At 32.2% G+C, this 19324-nt stretch overlaps 1 pseudogene; it reads left to right on the forward strand.

Moving 5' to 3' along the window:
- Positions 1 to 8274: 8274 nt before the first annotated feature.
- Positions 8275 to 10447, forward strand: LOC127708848 (toll-like receptor 6; annotated as a pseudogene).
- The last annotated feature ends 8877 nt before the right edge of the window (positions 10448 to 19324 follow it).

The following is a 19324-nucleotide window of genomic DNA, read 5'->3' on the forward strand; positions in this document are numbered from 1 at the left end:
ACTGTATACCTCCTAATTCAAATAATATAGAGCAACCTATTATTTCATAAATGTTTAAAACAAACAGCATTTAATTATACGTCAGTTACATAAGACGTTAGTATAGAACATGATTCTCTTTCAACATGAGACTAAAGCACCTAAGTGTAGATATGATCCCTATGGTTATGTTATTTCAGGGTACCTCAACATCGTTTAAGACTCAGATGTTCACTTTATGAAAAAAGAACCAAAATATCGTCCGCCATTGGAAAGAGTATCGTCTGGTCATTTAATACTATTGTAAGAATTGGTTTAAACGTGGGATATCGGATAAAAAAATTATTTGATTCTTGTTTGAAAAAATGTATGATTATGTGGATATTCGCATATAACATTGTGAAAATTATATAGAAATCAATGAAAACGGTTTACAATACGCCCATTTCTAGGATTAGAAACAAACTTCAATGCAAATTATTTTGTGTTCTTACCGACAGACAAAAAAAAAGCCAAAATGCGGTAGTAGAACGATGTATGACGTCTATACCACATGGAAGTTTTAAAATTGAAATTATAAATTCTTCTACAATCAAGGCCCTGCGCTCAACAAAGTGTCGAATAGTAGGCAATCATAACATTACCACACCACAGCTTAATGCCTCCTCTGAACATTTGAAGCCCGTGGCCTTTCTATGTATAAGCTACCTAAGTTACATAAAGAATTTTATACCTCAAATATAGTTTCATTTCGGATCCGGTAAGTGTTCTACAACTATCCTTTCTGTCCCTTTAACTAGATCCTTTATAGAACTTATAGCTTTTATAATAAAGCATTTGAAAATAATGGAATTAATGATGATCATCTATGTTAGATGATTAAAAGTGAAAGTTTTCTCCTTGACGGCATCAAAGGTTCAGCAATACAGTTTATCGACAGATTTTGAGAATTTCTATGGGCACCAATTGTGCCCTCTAAATATCAGATTTGTTCCTGTATTGTTTTTTACCAACGTTAATGGCCAAACTTATGTAAGATCCTTCATAATTCCATTTAATTGAACAATTTAATAACACTCATCGTTGTCTTGCTGATATTGTTGCATTAAAAACTTTTAATTTTTAAAATATTAAATGATTACATAAAAAAATATTTATTAAAAAACCTAAAAAACTTATTGAAATTAAAGCATTTGATCATATTCCACTATCAATGACAAGATCTCAAAATGAGTCTGTTTCGATTGTTTTTTACCTTATTCTAAAAAGTTTGAAGTCTAAATGCATATATGTGAAACAAAATTCAAAACTACGAATACTGATATCTGTCAGGCTGATGTTTTAGGAACACACGAAGGATGTTATTTGGTAAATAAATAATACTTTTTGACTTTCGAATTCCAAGGAGCTAAAATGTGGCCTACTAATACGTTCTCCTTTGCAATATATATTTATAAATACTAGTAAACACTAATAAGAGGAAAATACATTCGTGATGTCAACAGTTATTTGATTTTTAAAATTCATATGCATTTGACATCAACTGTCAAATATAATTCCTGCAAGAGCATCACATATCGTAACGTATCTTGATGATATCTAAATGAGCATTACACTTTATAAATTGCGTTCAACCAAAGCGCTATTCTTGATTTACCTTTACCAGGAACGCTCAAATGCTAGGGGTGTTGAAAAGTTTAGAGAACGTTAAAATATCGAATGTCGTTTATATATTTTGAAATTATAAAGAAACTAAGGTTCAACTCCCTCAGGCAAAGTTGACCTTAGATGAATTTGGCTACTTGTTTTAGGTATTTTTGTCATATAGCTCTTCAACTGTTTAAGACTGTTTCGGTACTTATAATACATCCCTCGGATTTCAAATGTTTGGCTTTGAGCGTTCCTGATGAAGGTAAATCCAGAAAAGCGCTTCGGACGCATGCAATTATTAAACGTGTTGTTTTCAATTTTTTATAGAATATACGTAAAACTTTATCTTACCTTCAACCCGACAAATATTCCGATATCATAGATTGCTTTAATTTATAAACATTTCCATCTCGTACTAAAATACCAGTAATTGATATTGCATTGACTTTATTCAATGAAAATCTCTGTCTCTTTGAATTAGTGTGCACGTGTCTCAGTACATATCATACCTACGACAATTAGTCTAAACTGTACAATTTTCCAGATTGACAAATATTATGTGATTTATCTTCGTTCTATACTTTGCCTCATCGGTTCTATCACTGAAGCGTCATTCACGTTCTGTAAATGATAATTGGTGAACCATTGAATAACCGAATCAAGGATTTTTCGATTTCTATCCAATTGATTGTATAATGGATCTATTTTGTAATAATGAGCAGTCACTACAAACATGTCTCTTAAAACGACAATGATAATATTTTAAGTTTTAATTAATATTTTTCAAAGAAACGAGCATTAAACCGATTTTTAGAATTGGTAAAGTTGAGTTATCGCTTATATCAACAATGATATAAGGTTTTGGTAGCAACGGGGTGACATCTTCGATTTCAGAACGTTAAAATTTTCCATCAAGGCCACAAGTATTTCTAGGTGTATCCTGTTACAAATTCTCTTATTAATCAATGAAATAATTAATTGTTATTTCAATTATGTCTTTAAACAGTCTCATATTACACACATCTGTAAAATTTCATTCTTTGATTTTCTCATTATTTTTTTTTTATTATAATTACATTTCGATATTTCTAGCTTTTATCGCAGTTGAGGTATGGCCTATAGAACTGGTCTCAAGTTAAGATTGCATGTTAAAAAATAAAACATATACCAAAATTGTATTGAAAAATACAATGTTATGTAAAACTGAATAAGTTTTAAAAAAACACAACTCAAAATTAGAACAAAGTTGTTCGTTATCAAATATATTATATCCTAGTACAAAGCTCTATGATATTTTAATATATGGGTTAACAGTGGATTAGAAAAAATATCCACTAGAAGGGACAACAAATATCTAGAAATTACATTGTTTTGACTTATACTTTTGTTTAAAGTAGAGTTCTATTTTACTGTTTTAATGGTTATGCTTTCTGAAAAAATTAAAAGTTTTATAAGAGATTATTACCAAGGACAATAAAAAATCATAAATCTAAGAAACCATGACCTAAATAAAAAACATTAATAACAATCCACAAAACACTACACAGAATATTAAATATTAGGAAAACAGATGAAAACCTTTTAGAAACTCGAGTCCTTCTAAAAGGGTGTCAGAGCTTGCTCTACTTGTGACACCTATTACGTTTCTCATAAAAACTGATCATATATACCAGGCTTATAATTTTGTACACCAGACGATCATTTCGTCTACCTAAGACTCATTAGTGACCCTCGAATGAAAACAGTTGAACGGCCAAATCAAACACGAAGTTGAAGAGCATTTAACAACCGAAAATTCCTAAAAGGTTTGCCAAAAAAGGCTATGACAAATTATACCTGGGGATAAAAAAACCTTGCTGTTTCGAGTAATTCAGCATTTTATAAACAGTAAATTGAACATACCAATGATATTATATTTTATATAAGAAAAAATTACTCTGTCGTTTTCTTGTAAGCGGAAACCTCTTGTTAATAAACTCATCATAATTACCTGGCTTAAAAATTGTGTACGCCAGACGCGCGTTTCGTCTACATCTACAAAAGACTCATCAGTGACGATCTAATCAGTTAAAAAGGCCAAAAAAGTACGAAAAGGTTTTGCCAAATACAGCTATGGTAAACTATTTCGTAAAATTTAAAGTTTTGTAAATATAAGTATGTTACAACGATAATTTATGTCAACACAGCAGGAAATGGAAACTCTAAGATAACATGTCAAAATCAACTCTGAGGTATACTCTACAAAAAGCTGCTACTCCTAGAACACTATCTGTTTAAAGTACGAATTCAGTGGAAATGTTATAACGTTTTGTTCTGAACTGACCTTCAGTGTCGATTTCTTGGTAAAAGTCATTATTAAAATGCATTAGTTGTAAAAGGACTTGCTAGACCGTTACGTGTAGCCTTTTCTGAAATGGCATAACCAGGAATACGTTTGTATTCGTCCTGACTTGTCTACAACATTATTACTTTTCATTTTAAATTTGATTGTTTGAGATATTCGACCTTTTTCAGTGATTTACTAGTGAAACTGGAACTGTTTATCCGACGTGAGTTCACTCCGGTTTTTGTCGAAGTCGTATTTTCCTATCTAGTTTCCAGGCCTTTACTGTTTAGTCCATTTTTGGTAATTTCCTCTTGGCGTGGCTCGGTATTTATACATCCCGCCATTGTGTTATTGTGCTATCGTCATTTTTGTATTCTTGTCTTTCATTTTTGCTTATGTGCTTTGTCTATATGCCATTTTGTTTTTTCTTTGTTGACATATTTGTATGTTTTTGTAGTGATTAAGATTATAACAGAATGTTGACTGGTGTACCCCTATTTTTGACATTTTTACTTATTATGTCTTTTTCTTTGGTTCACACATTGTTGTCAATATAATGGAATTTTATGCGACTGTCATACAAGTGAGAGGTTTAGCTAGCTATAATACCAGGTTTAATCCCCCATTTTTTACATAAGTAAATACCTGTACCAAGTCAGGAATATGACAGTTGTTTTCCATTCGTTTGATGTCAGTGTTTGAGCTTTTAATTTTGCCATTTGATAAGGGACTTTCCGTTTTGAATTTTCCTCGGAGTTCGGTATGTTTGTTATTTTACTTTTTTCCATGTATTATGTTAAGGACTGCTGTTTTGGTTTTTCTGTGGGTGGGTTAATTGGGGAACATGGAGTTTGCACTTTACGTAAAATTCTTTAAAAAAAACTTTTTATCTTTTTCCAAACATTTACCCGAAACAGTAACATAGTAAAATAGAACATTACTAATACAACTATATTAGTTAGAAACGATAACACCAAATAAGTATAATTGAATATGAGCTTGTATGGTTCAATATTTGTGAAAAGAGCAAAAGTCAACCATTGTCCGTGTTACGTAAAACATTTGAATCATTATATAGTTCTTTAAGAGACCTTGTCAAATCCCAACCTACCGATTACGCTTATGCATCGTCCCTATAAAAATATAGTCCCGCTGGTCATGTTATAACTAGATATATTGGTATCGTAAACAACGAACAATTTAGACCAAAATACCGAATTCCCAAGCCTATCAACTGGGTAAATAATTCAGGTTATTTGTTGATGCCGTTGAGGATAATACCAAAAAAATGGGTAAAACCTCGAGCCAGGTGAACCAAAACGAGACGCTTTATCTGAATGGATCAAATCTGGACGGTCATGCATTCAGAAGCGTATTCAAAATATACTATGTAAATTAGGCACACTGGTTTCTTCCCGACAAATATGTTGCTGTTACAGCAGAAAAATCCTTTCACTACACTTTTCACAAAAATAGAACGATGTATATTCAACTAAACATATTTCTAATGTTCTTACCACCATGTTTTCTACAGCAAAAATGGTCTTCAGAAATATTGCGATGAGATGTATTAAATGAATGACTGTAATATTTTTTCTGTCTATGAAGAAATAACATCAATAATGAGGTGCACACTAAATAATCCGCGTAACGTATGCACCACATTTTAGAGGTTATTTCGAATAGACAGAAAAAATGTTACACTCATTCCTCATAATTAATTCTAAATTCCATTTTTAAGGATAAAATCATGACAAAACGTCGATGATGTCACGGTCAAATGACAAAATTATGTCTATGAGCTGATAGATAAAAAACTTTCAGCCAATCAGAAGACATGTTACAGCTAAAATTCAATTATTCAACCAAAGTGTAAATCATATGTAGATTCTTAAAAAATTCAAAAGATCTACTCCAAAATCTTCAATCACAATTTCTAAAATTGTTCAGTAATATCAAAACCTTTAATATGTCTACGCTTTACACTACTATTCCCAATGCACAACCGAAAGATCGATTAAATCGTCCCAATAAAGAGAGCTTTTTCGAAATATTGGAAACGTAGATTCTATTCCTTGTTTTGGGTCATATAAAATTTTACTTTGTGAAGTGAAGGACTAACAACATATGTACCGAAGATGATATTATCAAAATCCTGAATTTTTTAATCGACAACATATTTGTCGAGTTTGGTGGATTTAATTTTCAAACAGACAGTCGGCATTCCAATGGGTACGTATTGAGCTCCACTATTGGCTGATTAGTTTTTAATACTCATATGAAGAAGAATTTATACAGAAGACAAAAAGAAAACGCATCTTGCAAAGTTATTTGATTTACTTTCAGATACATTGATGATGTCTTGTCACTTAATTTCCCACATTCCAATGTGTGCTTACATTTATATATCCCAGTGACATTGATTTAAGGATACAACCAAAAGTAGAAGGTCTCCTTCATATCTTGATCTTTTCCTTAATATTGAAACAGATTGACGACTTTATACTAGAATCAATGACAAACGTGATGATTTTAATTTTCCAATTGTCAAATTCCCATTTCTCAGCAGTAACATATCCTCTGTCCCATCGTCAAGCGTTTACATATCTCAGCTAATTCGTTACGATTGTTCATGTTCACACTATACGGACTGAATAAGAAGTTTGCTCCTAACACAAAAACTGTTCCGAAAGAGTTATGATTTAAAAAATACTGAAATCGATACTATATACGTTTTACGGTCACTTTCATGCATTGGTTGACTGATGCGATGTGTCGGTGTCTAAACTCACTAGCGACATGTTTTCGAGGCTTAAGATCTTTCGATACGAGAATTGTCGTCTGATTTCACCGAATGTGTACTATTCACGATTGTGACATTTTGATCGAGTGTGAATTCGCATGACAGTTGATGCACACTGGTAATGCATGCATAACAGGAGTCTCTTCACTATAGACCTATCCGGACACGTTCTTTTTTGAGTTCATGCAATTCCCTCAGTTTGTGTTCTTTACTCTAATTTGGCTCATCTTAATCGATTTACGAGATTTGAACATCTGCAAACTATTGTCGCCTTAAGTTTGCAATAGAGTTAACATCTTCAGAAAAATTGCTTACAGATATGTGTAAAAGAGGGACGAAAGATACCAGAGGGACAGTCAAACTCATAGATCGAAAACAAACTGACAACGCCATGGCCACAAATAAAAAGACCAACAGACAAATAATAGTACAGATGACACAACATAGAAAACCAAGGACTAAGCAACAGGAACCCCAGCAAAAACTGGGGGTGATCTCAGGTGCCCCGGAAGGGTAAGCAAATCCTGCTCCACATGTGGCACCCGTCGTGTTGCTTATGTTATTACAAATCCGGTAAATAGTCTAATTCGTTAAGTCACATTCGTGAAAAGGGAGGATATTGTAGTTACGACATAAGGAATATATCCGATATCATCTGTGAAACGGTTATTCCATAACGGTCAACCAACTCGTGATGGCGTCCGTAAAATTTACGAAGGGATGACTTCAACTTCACCATTTGGAACTCTTGGTTTAATAGCTTCCTTGTGAGCAGCAATCCTCTATCAAGGAAATCATGATAGGAAACATAAGCCCGGGAATATCGTATCAATTGGGAGATATATACTCCGTATGCAGGCGCTGCTGGGATGTTGCTACATAGAAATGGAAAGTTCACAATTGGGAAGCTGAAATCATCTCTTTTGTCGTAAAGTTTTGTTTTCAACCGACCCTCATTGTCAATTTCTAGATGTAAGTCAAGATATGAGGCAGACTTAATTGTATCTGTAGTATCCTTTATCTCTAGTTCGATGGGATAGATTCGTTCAACATAGTCAAATTAAATTAAATTTGTGTTAAATACCAGAACACCTTAAGAAAAAAATATTAGTTTAAAAAACAAATGATAATATTCGTTTCTAAAGAGGAAACAATTGAACATTTACACCGTCAAAATAAAAATATAACAGGCATGGGGAAGTCCTGTGATTGTACTTTATAGACAAATGGCATTGTATTGGATGAATAAGGAAATAATTCCAGATGAAATATATATATATATATATATATATATATATGCATTGTTGAATGCCGTGCGGTGACCTATAATTGCTGACATCCGCGTCATTTGAACTCTGGTGGTCAGTTGTCTCATTGGCAATTATATCACACCTCCTTATTTAGTACAAGCAGCAGACGCGTATATATAAAATAGTTCATATATAAAACATATATGTATACCCAACATTAATTCTTAACTCTTTATAAATATATTCCGTATGTTCATAGGAAAAAAATGATATATTGGAGGATACATGTTTTTCTTCTCATTTTGTTTTTAGTTTATCTACATGGAAAACCTAAAAATACCAATTCCTTGAAACATTATTGTCACTGTAGCCGAAGGAACCTAAGAACAAATTGCTTTTCATTGACATATATTCCAAATATTTCAAAGTATTCACAGACGTTAGAACTGACTAATAACAAGTTTTCAAATATAAATTTGACACTGTTTAGAAACGCGTCAGACAAATATATCAGAATTCTCATCTGCAGAAATAATTCGATTAAAACGATCACTTCCGATGCTTTTGTGACATTGAACTATTTAGAGAGACTACAGATATCGGTTGAAACGAGTTTGGACATATCTGCAATGTCAGAGTTATTTAACAGTTTAAATAAATCTCTAACTGATGTAATGCAATTCGAAGGAAATAATTGGAATATGCTTTCAAATTATACATTTGACCCTTTAACTGGATCTAATTTATCCAAAATATCACTGAACGATAACCATTTCGAAAATTTTGATACAGCAGTTTTTCGATCATTCTACAGAGTTAAAACGGAAAAATAAAATAGTTCATATATTAATTGATGAAGTTGGATTTAGGACTGTAGAACATTTTGACCTGACATCTAATAACATACACAGTATACCGAATTTTTGTTACGGAGAAAAAAGTCTTGCACCAATACTACGAGTTCTAACGCTAAACGACAATGCTCTCAGATATATTGAACCCATTTCGTTTAAATGTCTAGATCGTTTAGACGAATTGCTTTTAGATAGTAACCGATTCACAACATTAGGAAATAATGTTTTCACATATCTAAAAAGTTTAAAACGACTCACAATTAATGAAGCGCCAAAGCTTATTAGTTTAAGTCCTTCAGTATTCAACAGTAGTTCCCTAGAGAAACTTCAATTTGCTCAGAATGGATTCATTTTTGATAAATGTAAGAATGGTGTTGGCTGTAAACGATATGATGTAAACTCTGTGTTTCGTTTTCTACCAAGACTTGTTGATCTTGATCTTTCCAAAAATTTTGTACCTCATGGTACAACATATTTACGTCGAATGTTTTCTCCTTTGATCAAACTACAAAAGCTAAATTTGCATTCGACTTCTTTAGATAAATTACCTGAAAATCTCTTCCAGAAAATGCTAGATCTTCAAATTTTAATCTTAACTGAAAATAAATTAGCGAAATAGACCCTGGATACTTTTCCAAATATTACATCTTTGCGAGCATTACATATGACAGGAAATATCATTCACATCATAATTAAAACCTCCTTCCCATTGGATTTGTTGCTCTCGTTAGAAATACTTGATTTGTCAAACAATCCATTCTGGTGCTTCTGTGATCTGAAATGGTTTGTGAATAAGAGACACAAATTTGTCAGAGTCTAACTGATTGACCAACACGATAGGCATGTTCATATCCGAATAAGCTAAAACATAGATGGTTGATAAAGTATAAGCCAACCCTGGAAAGCTGCACTTCAACTGACTCAATTATAGCTTTTGTCTCTGCAAGTACACTTTTTGTGGTTGGTTTGGTAACACTTATACTAAAATGTCAAACTCATATTCGAAATGTCTTGTATCTGATTCGTCCCCACAGGCATAAAAGACAAACTCGCCCTTCTGACTTACCAGAAAATTACGAATTGGATGCAATTATAGTGTATTGTGACGCTGATCGACATTGGGTACATGGGGAACTTTTAAAACGACTGGAAGATATGACACTAAAGGTATGTGTTCATTATAGAGATTTCGAAGCTGGCGAACCAAAAACAAGCAATATCGAAAATTTTATGACTAAAAGTTGGAAAATAGTTGTAGACTGGTCAAATACATTTGCTAAGAGTGAGTGGTGTCAATGGGAATTATGTTTGGTCCAGGAAAGGAGGCGCCGTAAGGGTAAAGATGCAATGGTTCTTATCTTATTATGCGTGAGCAAATTGATTCGAAACATATGATAAGTGCTATCCGAACTCTTCTTTATACAAAACCTTATCACACATGCAAAAGTGGATTAGGCCAAAATATATTCTGGAAGGCTGTGATGCAGGATGTTATGAAGACATACAGTGATCCACCCATAGCGATTTCATTAATTTGATCTCTATCATATTCCTGAAAGAGGTATATCTGACAAAAAGTTAACTTATGTATACGTAGCAGAATTATTTTAAAATTGTTCATTTGTATATACATTTTTGCTTTCATGAATAAATGATAACTATGACTGAGAATCTATTAAGTTGGTTGATAATTTGAAGTTTGGTTGTTGAAAAAGAAATATAAATTTATGTTTGACCACAAGTTAAAATTGAGAATGACTAATGTACTCAACTTTAAATGCATATTTCAAACATGTCCTGGATATTGACAAGTTAGTATGAAAAACATTCAACAAATCTATTTGTTCTTTTCAAGATAAGGTACATGTAGTTGTGTTATTTTATTTTTTACTGGATGTTATTCGTGACACAACAAATATCTTTTTTGTGACATTAGCTTATGAATTAGTCGTAACAGTGTCTTTATTCCTGAACTCAATAGTGATATGTTTATCTGTGCCATAGATTCCATGAGTCAACTATGTCAATCTGACATTGTAAGCGAATTCTCCAGGCATATGGCTTTTTGCACTGACTATTTGATGTTATTATGAAATGTATACTTCTATATTATGGTAAATGATCTCCCCACATGTATTAATAATTGTTCTATTTCCCAATTTGCATACGACAGTGCAATATGGTTGTGTGGTAAAAATATTGGTTATATTCAAATGAGAATACAGAGAGATCTTGACAATATTAAAGCATGGTGTAATAAATGGGGATTTCTTATTTCCTCTTTTAAAACTGTACCCATTGTGTTTAGTAGAAAGAAAAAGTCTGAGAAGTTATTATTAAAATTGGGTAACAGTATATTAGAAGTCGTCAATGAAGTGAAATTTTTAGGGCTAATTATTGATAGTAAATTGACTTGGTTAAAATATATGCAATATATAGAGGCAAAATGCAGTAAAGTCATAAATTGTATGAAACTTCTAACTGGTACTAAGTGAGGAGCAAACAGTCATTCTCTTAGAAACATATATTTTGCACTAATAAGATATAAAATAGACTACGGATGTGAAGTATACAACTCCGTCTCACATTCTGTAAAGAAAATTCTAAACCGGGTGCAAAGTCAAGCACTTCGAATTTGTACAGGTGCATATAAAAATGTAGCCACTAGTGGACTGCAAGTAGAAATGGGTGACCCACCCTACGAAGAACGTAGGAAGTGTCTAATTACTAAATCTTTCTTGAACATATGTAGTCATGATGATAATCATCCAACTAAGGAAAGTTTAGCAAAAAAAGCAACCTTTCTTTGCTACTCCAGGGAACTTAAACAGACTAGAAAACCGTATTTTATTGTTTCAAAGGATATGATTAATCAAAATGATATAGACACTACCCAAATATATAGATACAAACAATTTCCAATCCCCCCTTGGCATTTGTTTAAACCCTGTGTATGTTCACAACTCTCAATGCTCATCTCGAAAAAGTAGTATCCACACTTAATTCGAAGTGAAAGTAACTTCATGGTTGATACGCAATATCGCCAGTTTTTTAAATATATACGGACGGATCTAAAGATCCAAATTCTAATAATACCTCATGTCCATTTGCTATACCCGAAATGGGAATCAAAAAAGGTTACAAACTGCCTAAGAATATGTCAATTTTCACTTGTGAGCTTATGGCAATATTTCTGTCTCTTATATGGGTAGAAGAATTTAAACCAAATAATGTGATTGTATTTGTCGACTCTTTATCGGCTCTACATGCCTTAAAGAGTAATTTATTTAAGGTAAAATATTATTTATTGTACGATATTATATTTTTATACAACCAGTTAGTCAAACTAGGCAGTAACATAATATTTGAGTGGATCCCAAGCCACGTAGGAATTTTAGGAAATAAAAGTTGCAGACTAGACAGCCAAAGTGGCTCTTAATGAATGTACAATAGATTGTCATATTTCCCTATATAAGGAAGATATCAAATTTTTAACAAAAAAAATCTTAAAACAAATTTGGCAAATACAACAAATATGACAAATACAGTGGTCAGACAACCCAAAGGGAAGATTACTACACTCCATCCAAAATAATGTATCTTTTAAGATTACTATTCCACAAATGAATAGAGAAAATGAACGAATCATATTCAGATTAAGATCTGGCTCTATTGATGTTAATAAATATCATTACAAAATAGGGAAAAGTCCTAGTGAAATTTGTAAAAACTGTAAAGTCACAGACGATGTTGTACACTTTCTATTAGTCTGCTCAAAATATGATGCACAAAGAAAACAAATGTTTGAAACGCTTAAAAATCAAGGAGTCATAGATCTCTCATTGAAACACCTTCTATCCGGATACACACATACTTTTAGTCCCGTGCATGACTTTTTACGGGAAACTAATATACCTATAAAAAAAATAAGGAAGACTCTCAAATAAGTGTCATTTAGCCTTTAAATCAAATAAATATGTATTTGTAACCTGTGTACATGATGTATTTCTCAGATGGTTTCTCATGTTTAATTATTTCACCATTACAAAACAAGCACGATTAAAGATAAAAACTCACCCGAATCTGAAAACTTTTTCTTTTTTAATATCTATAGAATTATGATAAGCAAGCAACAAGTGCAATGCACACTTCACCTTTGTGTCAGTCCATTGAGCTTAATCAAATAGACTTTTTCTACCTGTGTAGTACATCAGTAAATCAATCATCTTTCAAACACCAATTGTAACTGACCACGCAATGCACGAAATTAATTTTAACAAGTCTCAAAAATTCAAGTTTAAACACTCTAATCTATTTAAGATTATTAGTAACTCCGACACTAAATAAGTTAACAGCATATGTTAGGGAAAAAATACAATATCACTTTAAGAGTCTCACAAGTCATATCTTTTAGAAATTAAGAAAAACAAACAAGCAAAATCAACACACCTAGCTCATATATTTAAGGATAGAAACATTTGCTACAACCTTTTCTATAAAGGTGTCACTAAAATTTGTCTTAATAATTTTAAAGTATATGTTAAAAACTAAAGGAAAAGTAAGAACAAAAGAAAATACAATATCACTTTCAGATTTTCACAAACTGAAAATTACAGTCATATTTTCACCCCCAGTTTTTGGTGGGGTTCGTGTTGCTTAGTCTTTAGTTTTCTATGTTGTGTCATCTGTACGATTATTTGTCTGTTTGTCTTTTTATTTTTGGCCATGGCAATGTCAGTTTGTTTTCGATCTATGAGTTTGACTGTCCCTCTGTTATCTTTCGTCCCTCTTTTATTAGAAAATAAGAAAAAACTAAAAGAATAGTAAGAACAAAAGAAAATACAATATCACTTTCAGATTTCACAAACTGAAAATTACAGTGATATTATTAGAAAATAATAAAAACAAATAAAACAAACACAATAAGCTCATATATTTCAGAAAAGAAGCATGTGCTAAATTCTTTTCTATGACAATAAATCGGTGTCTCAATTTGTACTAGAGGATATTGTCAGTTAGACAAACACACACAGAATATTGTAAATATATATGCACAACCCTGCACTATTGTTTCGCTGACAATCTCTGTACTTTAAACAAATTCAAACAATTGTATTGTTTTAATAATATACTGGTATTAATTTTTTTCATATTTTTTCTATTTTTACTTCTTATATATATTATATGTATGTATATCTAAATAGGCGACTAAGGGTGTAGGAAGGGGCGATTTCTCATTCAATGACAGAAGTGGTTTATTTTCTCGTCAGGGAAGGAGGAATCACTAAATACCAGTATGTCTTCGGAATGTTATTCGGAACAATATACGCGAACGGTATGGAAAAAGGAACAACTACAAAATCTCAATCCTTTCTAAGGATTCGTTATCTGCTACATCAATCGTTGGAGACGTTCTTGTATTGCATTTAACTAGCACATGTCTTATTCTATGTTTCTTAATATACTTTATTTTTTTATATATCACAGACGACACAAAGGTAATTCTGAACGACTGATCTGAATATGTTTTATTTTGAAAGTTGACTAGTCTTCATGAAAATTTACATTATATACGAATTAGCTAAGGATTCGTTCAAACATTATTGAATTATCGCAAGACGTGTACGAAATGAAAGACGGAGAAAGACAGAAAATAATAAAATATCCGTGTACCAAGTCAGAAATATGACAGTTGTTTTCCATTCGTTTGATGTGTTTGAGCTTTTGATTTCACCATTTAATAAAGGACTTTCCGTTTTAAATTTTCGTTGGAGTTCGGTATTTTTGTTATGTTACTTTCTACGACGGTCTCATAAAAAAAATCTTTGCGCGTACAATTTGTGTTCTGTAACATTTAACTGAAACATTGTAACGATTACAAGAGATATAAATATACCAACATCTATCCATATATCATTTCATTAAATAGGAAATTTCCTAATTGATACGGATATGTAACTTCAATAATAACTCCAGTTATACCGCAAAATTTTACCACGCGTTCTTTACGGTTATACGAGCAGTATTAAGAATAGCAGATTTATCAACTTATCGATTATATTTAACTCTACCGTTCAAAACTCTATACCTCCCTATTTTGATAACACAGAACCACCTATTATTTTGTACACCGAAGAAGATTAATTTGTAATTATATGTCAGAAACATCAGACGTCAGTGTAGAAAATAATAATTCTCTAATTTGCGACTGTGAATCGTCGAATTTTAGATATGATCACTATAACCATGATTATTACGGGGGACCTCAATATTGTTCAAGACGGAGAGGTAAAAATTTTTTGAAAAAGGACCAAAAAATCGTCCTCCATTTAAAATAGTTTGGAAACCGTGTCGTCAGGTCATAAACGACGCTCTTTCATCGTATTGTAAAAATTGGTAAAAAATCTCTTGATTCTTATTTAAATAAATGTATGAATGTTGTGGATATTCGAATATCACATTTTGAAAATAATTTAGAAAAAAAAGAGTACATAATACGCCTACTTCTAGGAAAAGAAACAGACTTTAAGTGCTCGCAAAGCGGTTTGTGTTTGTACCGACCGACAAAGCAGCCTACAATGTGGTGGTGGTATGTTGTAGATACTACACTGAACTGAAGTTCTTTACAATTAAATTCTAAATTCTTCTACATTCAAGTCCGTGAGCTCCACAGACAGTCATATAGTAAACAATCATATCATAACCACATCACAGCTACACGCCTCTTCTGAATATTTGAAGGTCCCTATTATGTATTGGTTACCTTAACTACACAAATAATCAGTAAAACATCGTTTCATCTCGGCCTCTAGTAGGTGTTGTACATCTAATATTTCAGTGCTTTTAACTAGTTCATCAACTACTATCAAAGAACGTTTCATTAACTATTGTAATAAAACATACGAAAATAGTGGGATTAATTATTTTTGGAGTGTAAAAACTTAGATAAATCACGACGTATGTTTTTGATAGTCCTTTTTATTCTGTTGACAGTTTTGACTTTTTAACTCTTAACACTAAACTTCCATACTTTGATTATATAATTATGACGTGGATCGGTACTTACACATCCCGCAATTGTGCTATGGTCAATTTTGAGTTCTTGTCTTTCATTTTTGCTTATGTACTTTGTCTATATGTCATTTTTTTATTTCTTTGTTGAAACAGTTATTTGTTTTTTTAGTGATTAAGATTATATTACAATGTTGACTGCTGTACCCCAATTTTTGACGTTTTTACCTACTATGTCTGTCTGTTTTGCTCACACATTGTTGTCAATATAATGGAATTCTATTCGACTGTCATACAAGTGAGAGGTTTAGCAAGCTATAAAACCAGGTTTAATCCAGCATTTTCTACATAAGGAAATGCCTGTTCCAAGTCAGGAATATGACAGTTGTTTTCCATTCGTTAGATGTTTTTGAGCTTTTGATTTTGCCATTTTATAAAAGACTTTCCGTTTTAAATTTCCCTTGGAGTTCGGTATTTTTTTTGTTATTTTACTTTTTTCCACACAATCTTATCAAACAAAAGTTTTCCTATTTAATTAAATCGTCGTTTGGTAAATCTGATTGCAAATATATTTGCTGCAACTCATTTAAAGCCTTCTTCTCTAATGAGAAAGGTAAATATGCTAGTTGTCTCATTGGCACTCATACCACATCTTCCTATATCTAGATATACTTACTTGAGGTGTGATGAGATGATTGAAGCTGCTAATTTTCTCCTTGATAATATTTATGTACGTTTCGGCAATAAAGTTTATCAACAATTTATAATTGTTTACTTTTTATACATTGTGACTTGGATGAATAGTTGTCTCATGGGCCCTCATACCACATCTTCATGGGGGAAGGGTTTGGTACAAACAATTTTAACCTCGCCACATTCTGTCTATGCCTGTCCCAAGTCAGGAGCCTGTAATTCAGTGGTTGTCGTTTGTTGCTGTTTATCATATTTGTTTTTCGTTCATTGTTTTGTACATAAATCAGGCTGTTAGTTTTCTCGTTTGGATTATTCTACATTTGTCATTTCGGGGCCTTTTATAGCTGACTATGCGGTATGGGTTTTGCTTATTGTTGAAGGCCGTATGGTGACCTATAGTTGTTAACTTCTATATTATTTAACCTCTGGTGGAGAGTTGTTTCGTTGGCAATCATACCACATCTTTTTCTTTTTATATTATCTGCTATTAATCATTTTCTCGATGATAGGAAAAAGACTGTCGTTTATAAATATTTACTAAATTAAAGTTTATAACCTAACCAAATGTTCATCATATAAATGACAATGATACTTTATATATTCCGTACGTCCGAAACGCTTTGCTGTATTTACCTTAATCAGAAATGTTCAAACATTTGAGAACTAAGGATGTAGAAACAAGAAAAAAAAAACCGCCAAAATAGAAGAGAAAAAATTATTTACGGTCAACTTTGCCTGAGGAAGTTGGAATTTTCGTACTTAATTCATTAATTTATTAACGTGTCAAACGTTTTATATGCTGTTCACAACCCAGGAATTGAATTATTTTGTGGCTGTCGCTGTCTTGTATGTGTTAAAACTAGATATAACTGATATTTCCATCAAGCATATCTCTGACCCCTTGTCTCTGGGTTAGGCTTTACTTTGATCCTTTGTTGGTATTATCTGCTCATCAACGTTTGTATAAGGGTTTGGACTTTCAAATATTTTGGCCTCGAGCATCACTTAGAGGAGCATGAATTGTCAAAATGAGAATCTGGTGCAGTGAATTGGTACAGTTAATGTTATCTGTATAGTCTGTTACATACTGACCCATTATTCATATTTTGGAAGCAAAAAATATACTTTGCTGCTGGAGGGTAGAAAGTATAATTTAATAATTCCCTACCTTGAAATTGTACAGTTAACATAAATCATTTAAATAATGACGGTACTGGGACTCTTGGTGATTTAACATTACGAATTGATTTTCCTTTTTGTTAATGTATACTAGTATTTATAAATATATATTGCAAAGGAGAAGGTATTATCAGACCACGTTTTGTTAAGCTCCTTAAATTCGAAAGTCAAAAAGTCAAAAAAATCACATTGTTGCATTAAGGTTTTTTAAGTGCCTCTCCTAAGTCAGGAGCCTGCAGTTTATGTGTTGTCGTTGGTTCATGTCTGTTATATTTGTTTTTCGTAAATGTTTATGTTATAAATTAGGCCGTTAGTTTTTCTCGCTTGAATGGTTTCATATTTTTCATGTCGGGGCCTTTTTTAGCCGACTATCTGGTATGGGTTGTTCTCATTGTTGAAGGCCGTACGGTTGCCTATAATTGCCTTTATCCATTTCATTTCTCATTCTGGTGGAAAGTTGTCTCATTGGCAATCATGTCACATCTCCTTATTTGTATAAGATATAATGTAAATAGATAGTAATTGCAAAATGATTTAAAACTCAACATAGATACCAGGAATACAATTTCGAAATTCCTAAAAGCTACAAACTGCTGAAATCGAGCAATGCCAATATAAAGAAAAACAAATATATAGAAAAGTTAAAGAATGGAAACAACGCTAAAAGGACCAAATGTTAAATTGAGAAACGCCGTAACAGGCTATGAAGTAGAAGCCTCGAATATTCTGAGTGTTTGTTATTAAAGTCAGTTATACCAAATTAAAAGAGGAGTAGGGTTGAGATCTATATATATATTCCTGTGCATGTACTAAGTTAAGAACATGATTAGAAGTTGTCCTATGCCATATCAAAGTAATTCTATTTGTCATTCAAAAAATTTAGAGGAGATGTCACATCTTTGATAAGAAAGACTTGTGCTTACAGTAGCGGACATTTGGAGTTTTTAAAATGATTTGGAATTAAATTAACAATGTTTTAGGGTTTTTAACAATAAAAAAATTATCTTTTATATCAGAACGTTTGGATTTTATCGATAATTTCGCTAACTCGTGGTATACCCTCTTTGACTTCGATGATTAAGGAATTATTAGTCGATTCTAATGCACAACAACAAAAGAAGGCAGTTACAATAAGAAACGTTAGGAGAACCGTTCAAATATTGAATTCCGTTTAAAGTATATTTTTAAAAGAGAGGCGACGGATACCAAAGTGACATTCAAACTCATAAGTCGAAAATAAACTGACAACGCCATGGCTAATAAAAGAAAGAGACCAATAGACAAACAACAGTACACAAAACACAACATACAAAACTAAATACTGAGCAACATGAACCCCACCAAAAACTAGGAGTGATCTCAGGTGCTCAAGAAGGGTAAGCATATCCTGCTCCACATGTGGCACCCGTCGTGTTGCTAATGCAAGTACACATCCGGTGATAAGTCTAATTCGGTAAAATTTTTAAAGTTTTCCTTACTTTCAATTTTCTAAATATCCCGATATCATAGATTGCTCTATTATATAAACATTTTCATCTTGTCCTCAAATACTGGTAATTTGTATAACATTGACTTTATT

The sequence above is a fragment of the Mytilus californianus genome, unplaced genomic scaffold (genome assembly GCF_021869535.1).
Source record: "Mytilus californianus isolate M0D057914Y unplaced genomic scaffold, xbMytCali1.0.p SCAF_7, whole genome shotgun sequence".
Classification (NCBI taxonomy): Eukaryota; Metazoa; Mollusca; class Bivalvia; order Mytilida; family Mytilidae; genus Mytilus; species Mytilus californianus.